The 19,042-nt window shown below is 42.3% G+C and overlaps 1 pseudogene; it reads right to left on the bottom strand.

Annotated features, from left to right (window-relative positions):
• Window positions 1-8,278: 8,278 nt before the first annotated feature.
• On the bottom strand, window positions 8,279-12,151 carry LOC117020677 (ferritin light chain-like; annotated as a pseudogene).
• Window positions 12,152-19,042: the final 6,891 nt, after the last annotated feature.

The following is a 19,042-nucleotide window of genomic DNA, read 5'->3' as shown; positions in this document are numbered from 1 at the left end:
AATGATTTTTAAAACCTGTTTTTCCTATGATAAACAAGTATTTTTAAAAAATCCATCTCAGTATCCAAATGCAATCAAAATATTTCAGACCTTTAAAAGGAATAATAAGCCCATTTTAGCTAGATATTGTAGTAATTCCTCTATTGTCTTAACTTAGATATCAGGATTGTATCCAAAAAATTTGCCCAGTAGCATTGGAAGTGAAAAACATTTCAACAATTGTAATTTCTAGAATAATTGTAGACCACTGCAGTATAGATAGGTAGGATTGAAAATGATTACCTTATCCTGTTCTCACTTCTGAATCAGAAGAGTCATCAGAGTAAGTTAGGAGAAGGTTCCTGCTCACTGCATTGTGTACCTTCAGAGGTAGAGGTCTCGTGGTCATTCCCATTTCCAGAGGGGACCAGATCTATTTCTTCCCTTTTCTCTCTCCTATTAGTACCTCATTTTTCTACATTCATTTGTAGTGCTATTACCAGTAATGTAATAGGAGCTGAGATACAAAGGGCTTGACCTTGGCTTTTTAAAATCCTCTTTAGATCCTGGCTGTTCTCCACTAACTAAGGCACAGTGTTTATTTGTACCCAGGGACGCTTTACCACTCAAAATCCAGCATCCACCCCCAACACTTACATACATGCCTTCTCTCCTTGCTTTTTTCCTATAGATTTGAAGAATGAATTACTGTGGTGTGGGCAAACAGCTAGCATAAGGATACAAAGAGGGTGGGTGAACAAGGAGAATCTCCAGATTGAATCCTCCTCTCCCCTCACACCTCCACCCTGTGATTCCCAAATGCGTATGTAGGAGGGACCTAGGAATGCAATCTGCATGGAAAAGGGGGTTTGGGGGTCACTTGTCTTGAAGCTGTATGTGCATGGCAAATTCACTGTGTATTACCAGATTGTATACTTCCTGGGGGAGGCTTGGGAAATGATGAATATTAGGAAGGGGCTAAAGCTCTCCTTGACAGCACGCTTGGCACCCTTTGCCCACCATCCGCTCAGGACCTAACTCCTTGCTCCAACCCAACATCTCAGGAGCAGCATGAAATGGCTATTTAGCTCATTTGGCTCCTCTTTTTAGGTTTATGTCCTTTGCATCAGGAAATTGTTTGCTTTTTCCCCTTCTGTCTCCTGATACCACGAGAGAATCAATCATAGGAACTATCCTTTGTAGTTTGGCTGTTATCACCGAATCTGCACCACGCACCACGTCTTTGAAACACACAGAATAAGTACTTGGATGGGCACGACAATTTTGCTGAAAGTGACTTAATAGAATGCAGTCTGACCTGGTCAGGCTCTGGAAAGTGGTTTTTTGGGTTGGGATCCTTGTTTATTGATAGTCTGATTTCAAGAGGCATATCCACATCACTTCTGCCTCTTCTGTCCATCCCAGCTTTTTGCATCTAAGTCCTGTCATTTCCTCTTGTTCCCAGTTTTCTTTTTAGCCCCGATCAGCTTTACCAACACCAAAACTTCAAGTGACCTGATGGGATTGTGAGTCTGAGTTTTCCAGTACTTTAAAGAAATCACTCGATTGCCTTCTGGCTTGCAAAATTTCTAATGAGAGGTCTGCTATAATTCTTACATTTGTTTTTCCACATGTAATGTTTTTATCTATTTTCTAGCTGCCTTCAAGATTTCCTCTTAATTTCTGATTTTCAGCAGTTGTACTATGATGTTTCTAGGTGTTTTTCTTTGTATTTATCCTGCTTGGGATTCTCTGAGCCTCTTGGATCTTTTTGTTGTCTTTCATTAATTTTGGCAAATCCTCCACCATTATACCATCAAATATTCTTCTGCCCTTCATGAGCCCACCCCCTCCTTCTGGGATTCAATTAGATTTATGTTAGACCATTTGAGATTGTCCCACAGTTCTATTGGATGCACTCTTCTGTTTTATTTTCACTCTCTTTTGTTGTTTGTGTCCCAGTTTAGATCATTTTTGTTGACCTGCTTCATGTTCACTGATTTCTTTCCTGTGCTGTTTATGGTCCTGCTGATAAGCCTATCAAAGTGATTCTTTATCTCTTGGTATTATATTTTTATTTCTAGAATTTTCATTTATGTCTCTATTTTTATAGTTCTATCTCTGCTGAAATTCGCCATCAGTTTTTGTATGCTGTCCACCCGTTCTACTAGATCCTTTGGCATTTTAATCAGTTATTTTAAAGTTCCTTTTGGATAGTGGTAATATCTGGGCCAACTCAGGATCTAGTTCTGTTGACTACTTTCTCTCTTGACAGTGGGTCATTGTCATTTTTTCTTGCTTTTTAATGTATCTTATAATTTTTAATTGAATGCCAGATGTTGTATTTCAAAGAACAGTAGAAACTGGGGTAAATAGTATTTATACCTGCAAAGGGGCAAACCTCTCCTTCTATCAGCCATCAGTATGAGGGGACCAAGTAACTCCAATTAGTAGTTGATCTGGATTTGAATTTTATTGCTGATATCTTTACCTTCAGTATACCACAGATTTCAAATTCCTCCAGTGGTGGACTGCTGCTACGTTAGTGAGTGGAATGCCAGAGAGTTTTTCTCGGCTTTCAGCAGACTGTACCCCTGTGCTACAAGTGGGATCCTCTCTGTGATCCTGCCCATCCGTCCGCTGTAGATCTGTTGCTTCTTTCTTTGTGCAAGGCTGTGGTTGGGGCAGGCAGTGTTTCCCCCCTCTAGCATCAGTCTCATGCAGACTCTGGGCTCTTGAGCTTTAGGGTTGGGGGTGGAGGGTTCTAAAATGAGAGTGAGTTTCCTGTCCCTCTGTCAGTGGCAGCAGACCTATGCTTTGTATCAGTGCAGGATTCTGGTCACAAGTGGGTTCCCTGCCCCTTTCCAGCATCTTACGGCTTTTGCTTCAACTTCTACATCACAACCAATCTTTTCCTGGGACCAGGGAACAGGAAGGTTTTGTACCACTCTTCCAGGTTCAAAGAAATAAAACAAAGAACAAGATTGATAATTATGGTATGGAAACCATAAAAAGGAACCAAATCCTAAACCAAAAAACATAATAGTGAAATTAACTCAGTGGAAGCGTTTTATAGCAAGTAAGACATAGTTGAAGAGAATTAATATATTAGAAGAATATCTCCAGAAGGAAAGATGGAGAAAAAAAAGTTTAGAAGTGCAGATGGGGGTGTAAGAGATACAGGGAATACAGTAAGAAGATTTAATATAAATGTATTTAGAGTTCCTAAAGCAGAGAGAAAATGGGACAGAAGCAATTTTTGAAAAGAGAACAGCTGAGAATTTTCTAAAACTGGTGGAAAATGTCACAAATTAAGCCCAAGCAGAACTTAAACTGAAAAAACCTAGTCACATTCGTAGTAAATGAAAACCAAAGAGAAAATTTTACAGAACAGCTAGAGAAAAACGATATTACCTTCAGAAGAGCAATAGTTAAACTTATTGCTGGTTTCTCAAGAGACATAATGAAAGCCAGAAGGCAAATAGAATATTCTGAAAGTGCTAGAAGAAAGTAACTGACAATCTAGAATTCTATGCCCAGCAAAAAATGTTCTTCAAAATGAAAAGGGAAATAAAGACATCTCTGGACATAAAGACAGAGAATTATCACAAGAAGGCCTGCATTAAAGGAAATACTGAAGACAGGTCTTCAGGCAGAAGCAAAATTAACCTAAATGGAAAGTCAGAGGAGCAAGAAGAAAAGATTGATGAAAGGATAAAACACATAAATCTAAATAAATATTGACTATATAAAATAATGCCCTGTGCAGTTTAAACGATTATGTATAGAGAGAATGAAAATAACAACGGCATAAAAGTCAAGAGGAGATTCTTGGAGTTAAAATGTTTTAAGATCATCACATTGCCTGGAAAGAAGGTTCTTGCGGTAGGCTGTTCCTGGAAGTAGAATGACTGTCAAGTGGGTACTGGTAAAGAATTTTGTTGTTTTCAAGTTTCATTGATGGTATAGTCTGACTCAGATCCAGTTCCACTCTTTTCATGACATCTTTTATGATTCTCTTCTGCTCTTGACTTTTTATATTTCTTGAAGAAGTAATTTGCCATAAAGGAAAAAGCAAGGGCTTTCAAATCAGGTTTTAAACTGCTTTTCACGTTACTTGGACAAGCAATTTACTTCTCTGAGCCTTCACTTCCACATCTGTGAAGTGGGAGGCAATAATACTGGTCTCACAAGATTATTGTGCAAATTAAATGAGATTAAGTAAAGGAAGAGCCTGTGGGGCAGTGCCCAATGCCTGGAACTTCACACTGCTCAGTAAGAACTAGTCCTTTTCTGTATGGACTGTGCTATACACAAATTGCCCCGTGCAGTTTGGCACCTGATTGTACACCCTTTCACCTTGTTTCCTAGGTTCCTATGTTTGTGATTATTATCCCTCCTCTATAACTAGATTGTTATCATCTCCAGTTCAGGGACTATATCTCCTTTCCTCTTGTACTCCTAGTTCAATGAATGATTTTTGGAGTCAGTAATACCTGTTGGAGGAAAGCACATGTAAGTGAGATAAAATATATTTCTGAGCTACACATTGTGTTGGACGGTGTCTTTGTAGCAGGCCATTGCAGAAGGATGTTTAAGACCTTGAATTGAAGTCCATCAGCTGCCCACGAAAGCTTAAATGGTGAAACTATCACTAATTAATGGGAAAAGAGAGGTGCTACCTTACCAGTCAGGAACCCTGCAATTTAAGCCCCGACGATTCCAGGCAGAGCCAGTACTGAGTATCATGGATTGCTGCCCTTAAAACTAGCATCTCAAGTCATATATAATACCTTTTCTGGGCACGAGTCCCATCTGCTTAATCTCTGCTAAATGAGTGTATATTAGATCTGACTGCTGAAAAACACCAAGTTAAATCGGTTAAAAATAAATCAACATGATGCCCATAATTGGTTTAATTTATCTTTCAGTAATCCCACACATTACCTATTTATTTGCTGTAATGAACATGCCATTCAGCTAAAATAAGATTAACTGCTTAAACTGTGGCATTATAGGCAGAAAACTTTAATGCCGCGTTGTGTTTTATGGTAAGGTATGTTCAGCAGTTACACTATATGGCTGCTGTTGTTCCTTCCTCTGTAATCAAGACGGTTTTACTTAGGATTAGCATTCCCCAGCCGATTCTCCCAATGGAACATGTGAAGCAGCAAATTTATACGTCTAGGTTACAACCTGGCAGCAATAACAACATTCAGAATCAAACCTGTTGGCCTCGTCAGCACTCAAATGGCACTGCTCTTTGTGAAGCCCCCTCTGCTCTAATAGTGATGGAAATTTCGTCTGCCATGCAGACTGTGGAGGAAAGATGGAAGGGGGCTTGGCCGTGCATCTGGAAAAGAGCACTGGATGACTCAGGCGGGATCAGAGTTCAGAGAATTAGCCCAAGTTCCCCCAGCTGAATGAACATTTGCCTGTTTTCTGTGTCAAAGTCAAATCCCACTTCAGTGGAGCTCTCTGGGCTGTTCCAGCCCCACTCATCTCTCTTTATTTATTTTTTTTGAACTTTTAATTACAATTATAGTTCTCCCTACATTACTTAAGGCTGATTATTTATGACTTATATGATCTATACCATTGTTCTATATGGGCTCATGCTGTCTCTTCAATTAGACTGCAAGCTCTCAGAAGTCAGGGGCTAACATCTACGTGGTCCCGGGCCCATAAGAAGGGCCCAATAATTGCTCCTTGACAAGGAAATACCTTTGTGTGATATAACCCATTATGACCCTGCCTGGATGGTCTGGAGTGGGGAGAGTCAGCCCCAGCTGAGCCTGCAAGGAGCCCCTAATCCTTATCAGGCCTTCTTTCCTATGGAGCAAAATCCATTTTTGTGGTTTGTGAAAGGGAGTCAACATGGTGACCAACAAATTTGTCCATCCATTCTTTGACTTAATAAATGTTTTGTGAGCACCTACTGTTTGCCAAGTCTCACTTTTCAGAACTCTAAGAACCAAGAAAGTTCTTGCTGACCATTTTTGACAGAAATGGGGAAAAGTTTAAAAGAGCTAGGGAAAAAAAATGCCTTCTCACACACTCCCCTTCAACCCCGACTTTTGACCAGAAGCACACTTTAGTAGAGCTTCCTTTCCCCATGTGTTTATTCACTTCTTTCCATTCTCACCTCTCCTCTTACTTACACTGTGATGAAAGGAACTGCACCTCCCCTGCCTCCCTGGCTGTGATAATAACAGGCTATTGAATTTTCCTGGGTGAAACTGGTTTGCTCAGGTCTCTGCTGCGCAGGCTGCAGTTGCTAGTTGGATGGGTTCCAGGTATGTTCCTCTGGATAGGATTCAGTGTGTGTCAGGATTCCTCAGTGGGCGGGAAGAGGGTGGGGAGGGAAGAGGAAGATTAAGTTGACTCTGCCCTCTCTGCTTAAGGAATTAGATGAATTATTTAATGAATTATAATCAAGGAGTCCTGCCTTGGATCTACCCCCATCCCTAGCCTAGTACTTGTTGACCACATTTTGACCCCTCAAGAGAAAAGTCAGAGTCTCAATTGCCCATGGGATGATCTGAGGCTGGTTTGGGGCAGCTGCCATCTGAGCTGGACCTTTTGGGAAACTTGAGGTCACTTTCTTGACTGCTGTGAATCCAATAGTGATGCACCCTATTCCTTGGTTTCTTCATTTTTCTGATAGAAATAGGGGATATGCTAGAATGATAGACTGTTAGAACCGAGAGGCACCTTAACCATCCTTTATTCCAGGCCTCCTTATTTCTCAGGCACAGAAATTACAACTGGTCAGAGTGGTTTACCCAAGCAGACAGAGGGTAGTGGCAGAGCCACGGCAGCGACCCAGGTCCCCTCCCAGACTAGAGCTCTCTGATACGCCATGCCATCTCTCACCATTCTCTCTGCATCACTGTTTCCATTCCTCCCTTTACTGCCTCGACCTAATCTCTGTTGACTGTTTTTCTTACTGTTTTTCTTCCTCTTACAATTTCAAAAGCAAAAACTACCAGTGTAAGAAGGAAGACAGCAAAACAGAGCAAAACTGGTTTCCTCAACATTCTTGTAAACAGCTTTGATTTGTCCACTGTTTGCTGATAAACATTTCTTAGCTATCAATCTCCTTATGCATTCATTCGATTGAATTTACTGTGGACTCCTAGAAGTTTATTAAGTCTATTTCTAATAGAAGAGCATGTTATTTAACATTTATTTTTCTTTCTTTTTTCCTTAGTTCAGAGTTGTTTTGATTACACCTGACAGAAACCCAACTCTAACTAGCTTAAGCATAAAAGGAGATTGATTGGATTACATAGCTGCGAAGTCTGGGAATTGATCTAGCTTCTGGTTTGACTAAACTTGGGAACTCAAAGGTTGCCATAGGCAGCCTCCACCCACTTGTCTATGTTGTCTTTATTCTTTCCTACTGCAGGCAGGTATTCTCTATGTAGTGAAAAAAGAAAAAAAATGGCTGCTGGCAGTCCCCATTCACATGCCTCAAAAAAGCAAGACCCTATTTCCTCAAGTTCCACATAGAAAAAGGCTTTAATTGGCCTAGGCCCGGGCATATGTCCATTCCTGGACCAGTCACTGTGCCTATGAGAATGAAGTACTGTGATTGGCTGGACCTAAGGATCTATGCTTGGCTGCTTCTACCACTACACAATCACAGAGAGTGGCAGAGGAACAATTCCTTAAGAAAAGAAACACGTTTGGAAGACAAAATTGGTAGATTACTACTTCAATGTCTGTATTAGTAAAATAATAATGTTCTATAATGCATTTAGCTTTTAGTTTCACAAGTAAGAAACATTGCACAAATAGAGAGATAAACATGCATTCTCTGACAGTTTAAAAATTGAAATATACGTAAAGAAAATAATAAAAAGAAGGGCTCCAACAGTCTTCTATGTTTTAAGCTTTGTGCTGTGCTAAGTAGTTTACAAACATCTCATTTAATCCCAACAACAATTTTATGTGTTAAATAAATTAAATGCGGTTTTTTTAGCTCCATTTTCTGGATGAGAAAACTGATACTTAGAGAAAAAGGTTAAACATACCTAGAATTACACAATTAATAAGAACAAATCTGCATGACTCCAAAGCCCATACTTTAAGCAATGGGCTGTGAAGGAAATATAGTCTATTAACTCAAGATCTTATTTATTATTTTTTAATTTATTTTTGCTGCGAAAATCTTTATTGTTTCAACTAGGTACATGGCATGGGAGAGGGCTCCGGGGTGGTTAGAAGGCTGCCTAGTCGTTTCAGGGAGAGGCTCAGGCAGAAGCCCATCGCCAAGGGGATGCAGAGGGGCCCCTCAAAGGCCTCTGGGCTCCAGTCTCCTATAGTCATGCTTGAGGGCAAGCCTTTCAGGGCCAAGCCCGGCCTGGGGGCTGGCCAGCCTGTGGAGGTTAGTCAGGTGGTCGCCCATCTTGATGAGTTTCACCTCTTCATCCAGGAAGTGGTTCTCCCCGAACTCACAGAGATGGGAGTCTGTGCCGGCAGCACCCAGGGCCTGCAGTTCCAAAAGGGCCTGGTTCAGGTTCTTCTCCACGACGGCTTCCATGGCATCCTGAGTTTTACTCCACTCATCTTGGGAAGGCTTCTGCAGGTCCTGAAGAGGGTGCGACCGCCAGGCTGGTTTTGCATCTTTAAGAGACGTTCGGTGCCCTTGTGCTTCTCCCCAGCCGACGTGCGGCCACCTCGCGGAAGAAGTGGCTCACGCCCTCCAGAGGCACGTCGTCCGGGTGGAAATAGAAGCCCAGAGAGAGGTAGGTGTAGGCGGCCGCAGATGCAGGTTGATCAGGCGGTTGACGGAGGCCTCCACCTCGGTGGAATAATTCTGAAGAACTTGGGAGCTGATGGTTGCTCAGTAATAAGGAGTGAAGCTCAAAACACGGTGTTGGCTGGTCTGGGAGGCCATGAACGGGTGAGTTGGTTCCCAAGGTTGTGAGTGGAAAAAGGGTTGGAGGGTGGTCAGAGGCTGGAAAAAGGGGTGTCCCTGGATCTGTTCCATCCAAACACTGTTAAAGCAAGAGACAGATCGGGGGACCGCGGAAGGCACTACTCAAGGTCTCTTTTAATAGCTTCATTTTGAAAATGAGTGTCAGTGGGGTATCAGTCAGGTTCCACACGGGAAACAAAACTCACCACAGATCGTTCAAGGAGGAGACTTTAATAAATAGATTACCTCCAGAGCTATGACAGGCTGAAGGAAATGAACGAGGCACCCAGAGTGTGGCGCAAGCAAGAAGCCGTTATTTCCCCCTCGGGCTGGAGGGGAAAGGGGAGACCTGATGAGAGCTGCAGTGTCAAAGAGGGGCCACCTGAGGGGAGTCCTACGTGTGGCACATTACAGCTACCTGAGCAGGGAGGGAGGAGAAGAAAGCCTGACCCCTGTCTCCTCCCGCCCTCTCACCAGAAGGGGTCAGTGTCCTTGGTCACAGAGCAGGGCTGGGAAGGATGGAGAACGGAGCTGGGAGGCACTTTGGGAGACGAATGGTGGTTACTTCTTCACAAGCCATTGTGGGTGAGATGGATTTTACCCAGCCTTTTGAGTCAAGATGTAGTCAGGAGCCACTCGGAAAATTCTCCACCAAACCTCAGGTTCCTAGCACCAGAGGACATTTTCTTTTAAAGGAAGGTGTGTCTCTAGCCTAGAGGAGGTAGATAAAGAAGTGTCACAGGCCTTTTCTTAGAGCCTGTGTTCACCTCCATAACATGTGGTCATTATGCCCCAACTATCCTTATTTACAGACAGAGTAGGTAATCCTTGAGTCAAAAGTGACAACCCATGAGTAAGTCCTGGGGACGTAACATACAGCATGATGACTGTAGTTAATTATGCTATATTATTTATTTCAAAGTTGCTAAGAGAGTAGATCTTAAAAGTTCTCATCACAAGAAAAAATTTGTAATTATGTGTGGAGATGGATCTTAACTAGACTTATTGTGGTGATCATTTCACAATATATACAACTATCGAATCATTATGTTTTATACCTGAAAACTAATATAACATTATATGTCAATTATATCTCAATTAAAACAACAACAACAAAAAATGGCAACCCAACTGCCCGCCACTCTAGCTTCACCCTTTTTGATTCTTGAGAGCTTTCTTCTTTAAAATGCACATATCCCTCAAAAGAGTTATAGCTTAATTTAGGAGTGATAGCTTATCGGAGAACATATCCAAAATTGAATTCCTGATTTCTACCTCCGTAAATGGGTACCAATGCGCACACAATTGCTCAAACTAGATGTTCTTTATGCAGTCCATCGTCCTTTCTTGTCAGTTTTTCCTCCAACATATAATTCGAGTCTATCTACTCTTCCCTTCCACTGCCACCACCCTAGTCCAAGCCACCCTCGTAGCTCATTTACAATGGCCTGCTATGAACTCCCTCAGCACCCTATACCACCCCATTGCTGGGTACTGTAATTGCTGTTTACTCACCCACCTCCTCCCTCATGAGCTCAGCGCCTGGTGTGTTGCATAGATGACTGAATCTGAGTGACACTATTTTCTAAGCCAGTGCTGGAAACAGGAGGTTGTGAATTCTATTTAATATGCTCAACCAGAATATTCTTTCCCTGGGTTTGGCCACTGGACACTAAAAAAAAAAAAACAACCCAAAACGCCGATATATTTTGAAAGATAACTTGGCCTGAAATGAATCCTAATCAGTTTAGACCGTGAAAATGAGTTGATTTAGAATAAAGAAACTTTTCTAAGCTTCACTTATCAAAGTATCTTCAGAGCTTTTTCATCATGTTGTTGAAATCCCTGATGAAGCACACTGCAAAGGGTTTAAGAGACAATTCTGGATAAATTAAGTCAACATTATTGGGAGCAGCCCACACAGGGTGAAAATCCCTTTTAGTTTTTTGGATTTCAGGGTCAAGTCCAGTGAGGAGGGAAAGCTACCTCACATCTGGATGCCTTGGGGGCTGGCTATGCAGTGTCTGAAACTTTTCATTCCTCATCCTTGTTCCTCCAGCCCCCTGCCTTTCTCCAGTGTAGTGTATATGTGCATTTCTCCCAGCAGATGAACAGAAAAGATAAAAGCTCAGAAAAGTTAATTCAGCATTTCTGAAGCTTAACTGGGAACAGGTTGATTTTACAGTATAATATCCAGAATGCTTGTTCTTCAAATCTTACTTGGTTTTTCTTCCATTCTGTCTCTTCTTGCCTCCCTCATCTTCCATTATATTTCCTTCATCCTTCCTCAGAAACATTTCCTCGCTTTTTAAAATCAGTCTCTTAGAGCTAGAAAGGACTCAAGAGACTCTCCAACATCTGGATTAATATCCCCTGAGGGGTAACTGAGTTCCAGGAGTTGAAATTATTTGTCCACAGCCATCGGAAACCAAGTCTTTGACTCATGGTCCCAATTCTTTCTACTCTGTGATGCTGTCTTGCTTCTCTACGAAAATAGTAAGGAGAAAGAAGACGCCAGTGCTTGCAGGAAAAAGTTGTTCTTTTATTTGGCAAAAGTAATAATATTACACATGCATTTGTGCTTTCAACACATTCGTTTCCTGAGGTAAAGAGCTAAACCCATGTAATAAGAGAAATCCCCAATAAATTAGAAAATAAAAATACTTTGACTATAAGTTTATTATTAGATTTATGATTTGTTTCTCCAGATAACTAGTCAACTGCCCAATATTTCTTAAGCACAAAGCTCTCATAACACCTTTAATATCACACTGGGGGTCCTTAGCCCTGGACGAATTCAAGAGACTTAAAACTCTCTTGTGTGCTTCCCCTGTTTCTTTGTGTTTCTTCCATATTCTCAGATGTTTGAAAGGTACCCATTCAAGTGTCTCTTCATTTGCTTGCACCATAAAAATTAAAGTTGAAAGAAAAATGAAATATCCAATAGATTGCCCTTGCACTTCCAATTCTGTCTTCAAATACAGCTTGAGAACATAGGACATATGGCTCATAGCAGTAGACAAAGACTAAAGGAAGAGTAATTGCTCATAGTATAAAGTGTTTGTAGACATCCAGATTGCCCTCTTGGTACCCTGCCGACAAACCAGAGTGTACACAAACGGAAAGTATCCACCAAGCAGTCCATGAGAGACCCCTGAGGACCACATGGTCAGCCCAAACCCCTCACTTTGTTTAGCTCCTGCGTGGAGCTCACAAACTGACCCCACCTGCTTCTCCCAGGCTCATCGCTGACCACTCGCCACTCGTTTGCTGAGCTCCAGCCCAGCTATTTTCTGTTCTGTTCCTCAACTTCTACCTGCTATTCCCTGCTTGAAGACCCTGTCTCACCTGTTCCCTTGATCTAGGATGCACTCCCTTCTCAGGACTGGCTCCTCATTCCAAGGGAAGCCTTTCTGAGGCACTTTATCTGAAGGAGGCCCTCACCTCTATCCACGCAGCCTCCAACCCAGCGTCCTATTTGATCCCCCCGTGGCACCTACTGTGATCTGAAATTATTGAGTTAATTGTTTACTGTTTGTTTTCTGTGCGTCTCTCCTCCCCCAAGAAGCTAAGCTCCGTAAGAATGTATTTGCTTGTCTTGTTTACCAAACATATCCCCAGCAGCTCAGATAGCACCTGGCATGTTGTAGGTGCTGAATAAATACGTGTTTAATATATGAATTAACAAACAAAACAAGCTGGAGGCCTGTGGATTACTGTTCAAGTAGCAGTGGGCTGTGCAATTACAATGTCACCCGGATTCAGAATTGCCTGCCACGAAGGAAGCCTCCAAGAATATCACTGGGCACCAAGACACGTAGACTCATCAGCTCAAGGTGCTTCTAATTGGAACGTTTCCTAAATCTGGGCGGCACTCTGACCATCCCTTGTAATGTTTTCCGTCACCCATCAATCTAAATGCCTCAATGAGAGAATGCCCAAGCAGTACTGGGAGTTGTGATACCTATTAATGTAGGTACTGGGGACACAGAAATGAGGAAGTCTCTATCCCTTTCCTGGAGGATCTGGTAGTCTAGTGGGGGGAAGACATAGGAGGCTTTATTTTTCATAAATTGTCCAGACCACAGGATTTTCAGTGGCACATGAAGCTGTCTCAGCAGCGTTGTTCTACCATAGAAGATGTTGAAATGGTTTCTGAATCCTTCACCTTTTGAAGCTTCCACTAAAGTGTCCACTGTTTCAAAACCAATAATAATGTTTTTAAAAACCTACCTATTACTGAGTTCATGGTATATGCTTGACCCCGTCCTGGGCAGTTTTTACATTGTTTTTCTCCTAAGGTAGTTCTGATTACATTATACTCATTTTTACATATGATCATACTGAGACTCAGGAAAATTCAGTAACTCGATCAAGGTCACACGACTAGTAAGTGAAAGCAAAGAATCAAGTCCAGGTGTTTCTCACGTCAGAGCCCATGTTCCTTGCAAAGTACTCTTGTTTCAAATATTCCAGGACTCAGTTTCTCCATTTTTGACCTTCAATGGATCTTTTTCTAACTTCCCTTGTCTACTCATGTCAGAGAACGTATTACACACACCAGGTTAAAACCCTGTGGACCCAGGCAGGCTCCCTTACAAAGAGGGTTCAGCGCAATAGCACAATGGTCTAATGGAACCATTAGATGAGGTGGCAGGAGCTCTAAGGACATCTGAAAGACTCAGGGCAAAAATAACAGGAAACAATAACTCAGATGTGATTGATACCGGATCTTAATGGGCTTAGCTTCTGCTTCCCCTTTTGTAACTGCAGAGCCCTTCTGGGTGACACCATTTACCCCCAGGTCTGTTCAGCTTCCTCTCATCTCTTGCCTTAACATAGGTGTTTTTCAGTCCCTAACGTTCACCTAAAAAGCATCCATTGATGAAAAGTAGCCCTGTCTTCCGAGGGGTGTGACTTCCCCAATGAATGGGCAGCAAAGAGGACTGGTTTCCCGCTGGAACCAAACTCTTCCTCCATCTTGGGGAAGCAGTTCCGCTCTTCCCAGCCACTGTAGGTATGGTTTTCATATTTTTTTTTTCTTTCAGATATTACTACTTGGAAAATTGTGGTGTTCTTCATGCTCCTTAAGTCTTGTAAAGATTATGATTCAACATGTCACATGCACCCATGAATTTCCCTTCATAAACTCTAGGCTGTCAGGCAGAAACTAGGCAGGGAGGCTGGAGACGGCAGGAACGAAAATCATCACTCCCTCCCTTCCTCCACATACCGTCTAGCCAATGGCAGGGCACTGCTGGAAAAGTAGAAGTACGAGGGAGGGAAACTTTTAAGATAATCATTACTCTGCTGAGGGGATAAAATTGACTTTCTTTAAAATCTCTTCTTTGGAATATCAGGCAAATATTTTTCAACCTCTGGAGTTTGAAATGGTTCTGTAGGTATGTGTGACAACTGACTTTAAAAAAACAAAGACTTTTGGAGGAGAGAGGTCTCTAACTAGCTGCTCTCCTCTCTAAATATGATTTATATGAAGGCATATGCCCATGGGACAAGGAGTGGGTTGAGAAATTAGGGAAATAGTGGAAATTCAAAAGAGGAATTGGGAGAAAGATAGGAGAGAGTCCAAAACAAAAGACACCTGGGTTTCAAGTGTTCTGCTGCCTCTTCCTTTTCATTAGCACAAGTGATGGGTTTCCAATCAACTTAAGCTCTTCTTGGGAGCTGATTGTGGCCTGAGGCACAGGCTGACTTTCAGAGGAGAGCTTGGCAAGAGCAGAGGCAGAAGTAAGACAGACAGGCTCTGACATGTGAGCTGTTGGGTGATGTCAACAACAGCTGACCTGTCATAAGACCTTAGGAAGAAAACCAATGGGAATCTTGTTTCCGAGCATCCGGTGCCCAGCTAGCTCCCTGCTACGTGCTTGGAAACAGATTGACTAACATAATGGAGTGATTTTGTAATCTGTCATAATACCATACGCCACAGATTCACAGACTTTGACCCCTCACAGGTATAAACAGCTCTTTTTTTCAGCTGTGTAGGTTCTCTCTCTGGGGAGGAAAAGAGGGATAGGGCCTTCTAATTACACATCCAAAGCAGATGTTTTGCTGGAGAACAAAGCATTATATTCATTAGCAACAATCTTATAAACCAGGTTCTTTTTACTGACCAGTTAACTAATTGACAGTTAAGAATTTGCATTAATAATATACGGCAGCTGGGCATTACTTAATCTGAGAGTTTTATTAAAAGTGTAGGCAAGCTCAGCAAACCAGCTTGACTGTCAGCCTTTATGCAGGAATCCTGCTCACAAAGGACCTGACAAGGTGCCTGTAAAACAGTACCACATTGGTGGAAAATCGTTCTCCCAGGTTGAGGTCCAGGAGTCAGCAGAGTCACTCGCTTGGTTGAGTTTTTTGTTGTGGTTCCCTCTGTGACACATTTGAACAAGGAAGTCATTTTGTCCGTGCTTTCTTAAAATCTTACTGGCATAGTTCACTTGTTCTGGACCAAATTATCTAGGTGGTGAATTATCTGAACTCTTCCTTTCTGTGTCCCTCACGCTTTTTTTAAAGTTTTATTTTATGGGATGTAGAAAACACTATTTCTGAAGTCATTAGCAACGCCTTCAACAGTTGTGTACATGATGGAAGAGATGGGACATTAAAAATCCATCATATCACTGCATTTTCTAGTCTTTGCCTTTGAAACGCTACTCATTTTCCAAGACCCAACTTAAATCCTCCCTCCTCTATGACTTCGCCTCTAATTTCCCTCACTGATGGAAATCAAATATATTCCTCTCCCCCTCTCTCAGCACTTGCACTAACCTTCTCTTGTGCCCTCAGCTCACCTAGTCATAACCCCCTTAGGGCACCATCTGTCCCATCTAGGCTCTCATCCTCTCTCCCATGATCCCTTGCCTATAGCAATACTTACTCAGTATTTGCTAGGTCAAATTGAATTACTCTTTATTGCTACCTCTAATCTTAGTCCGTCTGTAAATACTCTTTTGATCTCTGTTGTTTTTATAACTACCTCTAGAATCCAGTCTTTGTCTGTGGCGAGACCTTTAATACCTCTTGCCCATCTTCCTGCTTGTCTCAATCTTCTTGAAAAGGATCTTTCTAAGACAGAAATATGGTCATGAGACTCCTCTGTTTAAAATCCTTCCACAGTCATTCATTCATTCATTCATTCCCCAAATGTTTATTTATAGAGCACACACTGTGTGTCACGCACTCTGTTGGAAGCTGGGACTTCAGCAGCGAACAAAACACTCCAAAATCCTGCACTTGTGGAGCTGATATTCTAGTGCGGAAGACAAACAACACACAAACAAGTCAGTATATGGTATGTCAGATGCTGATAAGTGCTATGGGAAAAAAGAAAACAAGTGAAAAGGACGTAGAGTGAGGGAAGGGAAAACCAGTGCTCTCCTGGGTTGGTCTGGAAAGACTTCTACGCAAAGGTGACAAGGTGACTCTGAGTAAGGACTGGGGAAGTGGGGGTGTGACCCAAGTGAAAACCTGGAGGAAGAGCTCACCAGGCAGAGGAACAACAGAGTCAGGAAGGTCCTATGGTGGGAAGGAGCATGGCGGTGGGGCTGGGACAGAGCACGGTGAGAGGTCGGAGGTGAAGGGGAGGGAAGGTTGTGTCGGGCTTTGTGGGCATTATAAGGACTTTGGATTTTACTCTGAGTGAGATGGGGTGTTAAGAAATTTTAATCAGAGGCGAGTTTCAACCTACCTTCCGTTTGGAAAAGATCACTCTGGCTACTGTGTTGAGTAGAATGCTGAGGAGCGCTGGGTAAGGACCAACGTAGGGAGACTTGTTCAGAGGCTAGTGCAACAATCTAACAGAGATGACAGCCGCCTGGTTCCAGTTGGATTGTGCACATGGTGAGAAGTGTCGGGATGTCATATTTTTTTAGAGTGGAACCAACATGAGGACATGCTATTGGAATGGATACAAGGAGGAGGGGCTGGCAGGGAGAGAGTGAGGTCGGGAGGGGGAGAGGAAGAGGGAGAGAGAGAAAAATCAAAGGTGACTGTGAACTTAAAAATATTATTTGTTTTAAGCAACTGGAAGAATGGCTTCTCCGAGGACTCTGCTTGGCCCACCTTCCAGTGTTGTCACCAGCCTCTCCCTTTCTATATTCTGTAGCTCCAGTCACACCCAGCGCCTCCGTGTTCCACACTCACAATCTTTCACATGTTCAAATCTTTGCTCATAATAATCCCTCCAACTGGGCTGTCAAAGTGTGGTCATTTGTCTACCAGGTGAATTCCTGTTCCTCCTTCAAGAGTTCATCCTCTATGAGGTCTGCTTTTACACACACACACACACACACACACACACACACACTCCTAATAGGGCACATTTTTTTGCTTCTTTGTAAACCTGGTAATCTTTGATTTGAAGGCAGACATTGCAAATTTTTCCTTGTTGGATAATGGATATTTTTGAATTTTCATAAATATTCTTCAACATTGCCCTGAAAGCAACAGTTAAGTTACTTGGAAATCACTTGATCCTTTTGGGTGTTGTGTTTAAGATACTTTAGAGTAAACTAGAGCAGTGTTTAGTCTAGGGCTAATAATCGTTCCCCATTATTGATGCAAGATGCTTCTGAGGACTCTAACAAATGCTCCATGAATTATAAGGTTTTCTAGTCAGGCTGGTGGGGACACACTATTCTTAGACCTCCACAAGTGCCAGGTCTACTCGCTCTGATCCATGTAGATCCTTCTCCAACCTCAGGTCGTTTTGTTTTTTACATGCTTGTACTGATAAATACTCTATTGAATATTTGAAGGTGATTTTTCTGTAAACCTCTGGGGTGCTCTCTCTGTGCAGCCCTTTATTCTCTGGCACTCTGTCCTATGAACTTTAGCTGCCTTGGACCCCCCAGAATCTCAGTTCCATCTCCTCCATTCAGAGAGTCTAACAGGATCCACCTGGGTTCCATTTTGCTTTGCTGTGGCCTGGAAACCTCTCAAAGCAGAAAGCTGGGGCAATCATAAAACTCACCTCACTTGTTTCCTGTCTCTCAGGGACCACTGCCCTTCATTGTCTGATGATCATTGTTTCACACATTTAATCTGGTTCATTGTTGTTTCAGGTGGGAGGGTAAATCCAGTCCCTGTTACTCCATCATGGCTTAAAGCAGAAGCCCTGAAAGGCTCCTTTAGTTCTGCCCTGCAAAGGTTTAAAATAAAGCATTTAAGGGATCAAACTGAAATAACTTAGCTGCATGTCAGAACAAAGTCCAAAACTCTTTGAGAATACAACAAAATCCAGTGTCCAACAATGTAAAATTCACAATGTCTGGCATCTAATAAAAATTACCAAGCAAACAAAGAAGCAGGAAAATATGACCCATACTCAGGAGAAAAACCAACCAATAGAGGCAGTTCCAGAAATGACAGAAGTAATGGAATTAGCAAAGAACTTAAAATATCTATTATAAATAATATGTTAGAGGATATAAAGGAAAACATGAGCATGATGAAAAGAGATAGGAAAGATTTTTATTTTAAAAAGAACCAAAGAACTGGATTCTAAGATTGATGCTTCCATGCGCTGGCTGTGTGACTTTAAAGAATACCTCTCCCCTCTCTGGGCTAATAACATCCTGCTGATACTCTCTTCATCTAGGTCTGTTTCTCATCCCAGCAATTCTACATCCTAAGTATCTACATGTCTCCATCTTTACTTCCCATTATCTCTCCCGCATCTCCCATCCTAACAGCCACCTCACCCAATCCTTTTCTCTCATGACATAGCCAGAGAGACTTTTCTGAGATGAGAAAACACCCCAGGCCTCTCTTCTGGCCTTTCACTGCCCTTGGGATAAAGTTCACAGTCCATATTGCAGCCTCAAGGCCCTTCTCGGTCTGGTCCCACTCTGCTTGTTTCCTTGGGCCCCTCTGGAAACCATTTTTCCTTTTCCCCTTCGTGGAACCAATCCTGCCCTTTCATCTTGGGGCTTCCTGCCTGGGACATCTCGCCCAGTGAATTTTTTCACTCAGTTTATTTCTGATTCTTCATTAAGTTCCCAGCTTAAACACCACTTCCTCAGGGAAGGCTTTCCTGACAACTTCGTCCCTCTCTAAGACACAGCGAGGGGCTGCTCCTGCTTTCACTCTCTCATTTCTCTGACTCAGTGG

Source organism: Rhinolophus ferrumequinum, chromosome 3, assembly GCF_004115265.2.
Source record: "Rhinolophus ferrumequinum isolate MPI-CBG mRhiFer1 chromosome 3, mRhiFer1_v1.p, whole genome shotgun sequence".
Classification (NCBI taxonomy): Eukaryota; Metazoa; Chordata; class Mammalia; order Chiroptera; family Rhinolophidae; genus Rhinolophus; species Rhinolophus ferrumequinum.
The sequence above is the reverse complement of the archived record's forward strand: the minus strand, read 5'-3'. Positions and strand labels throughout refer to the sequence as shown.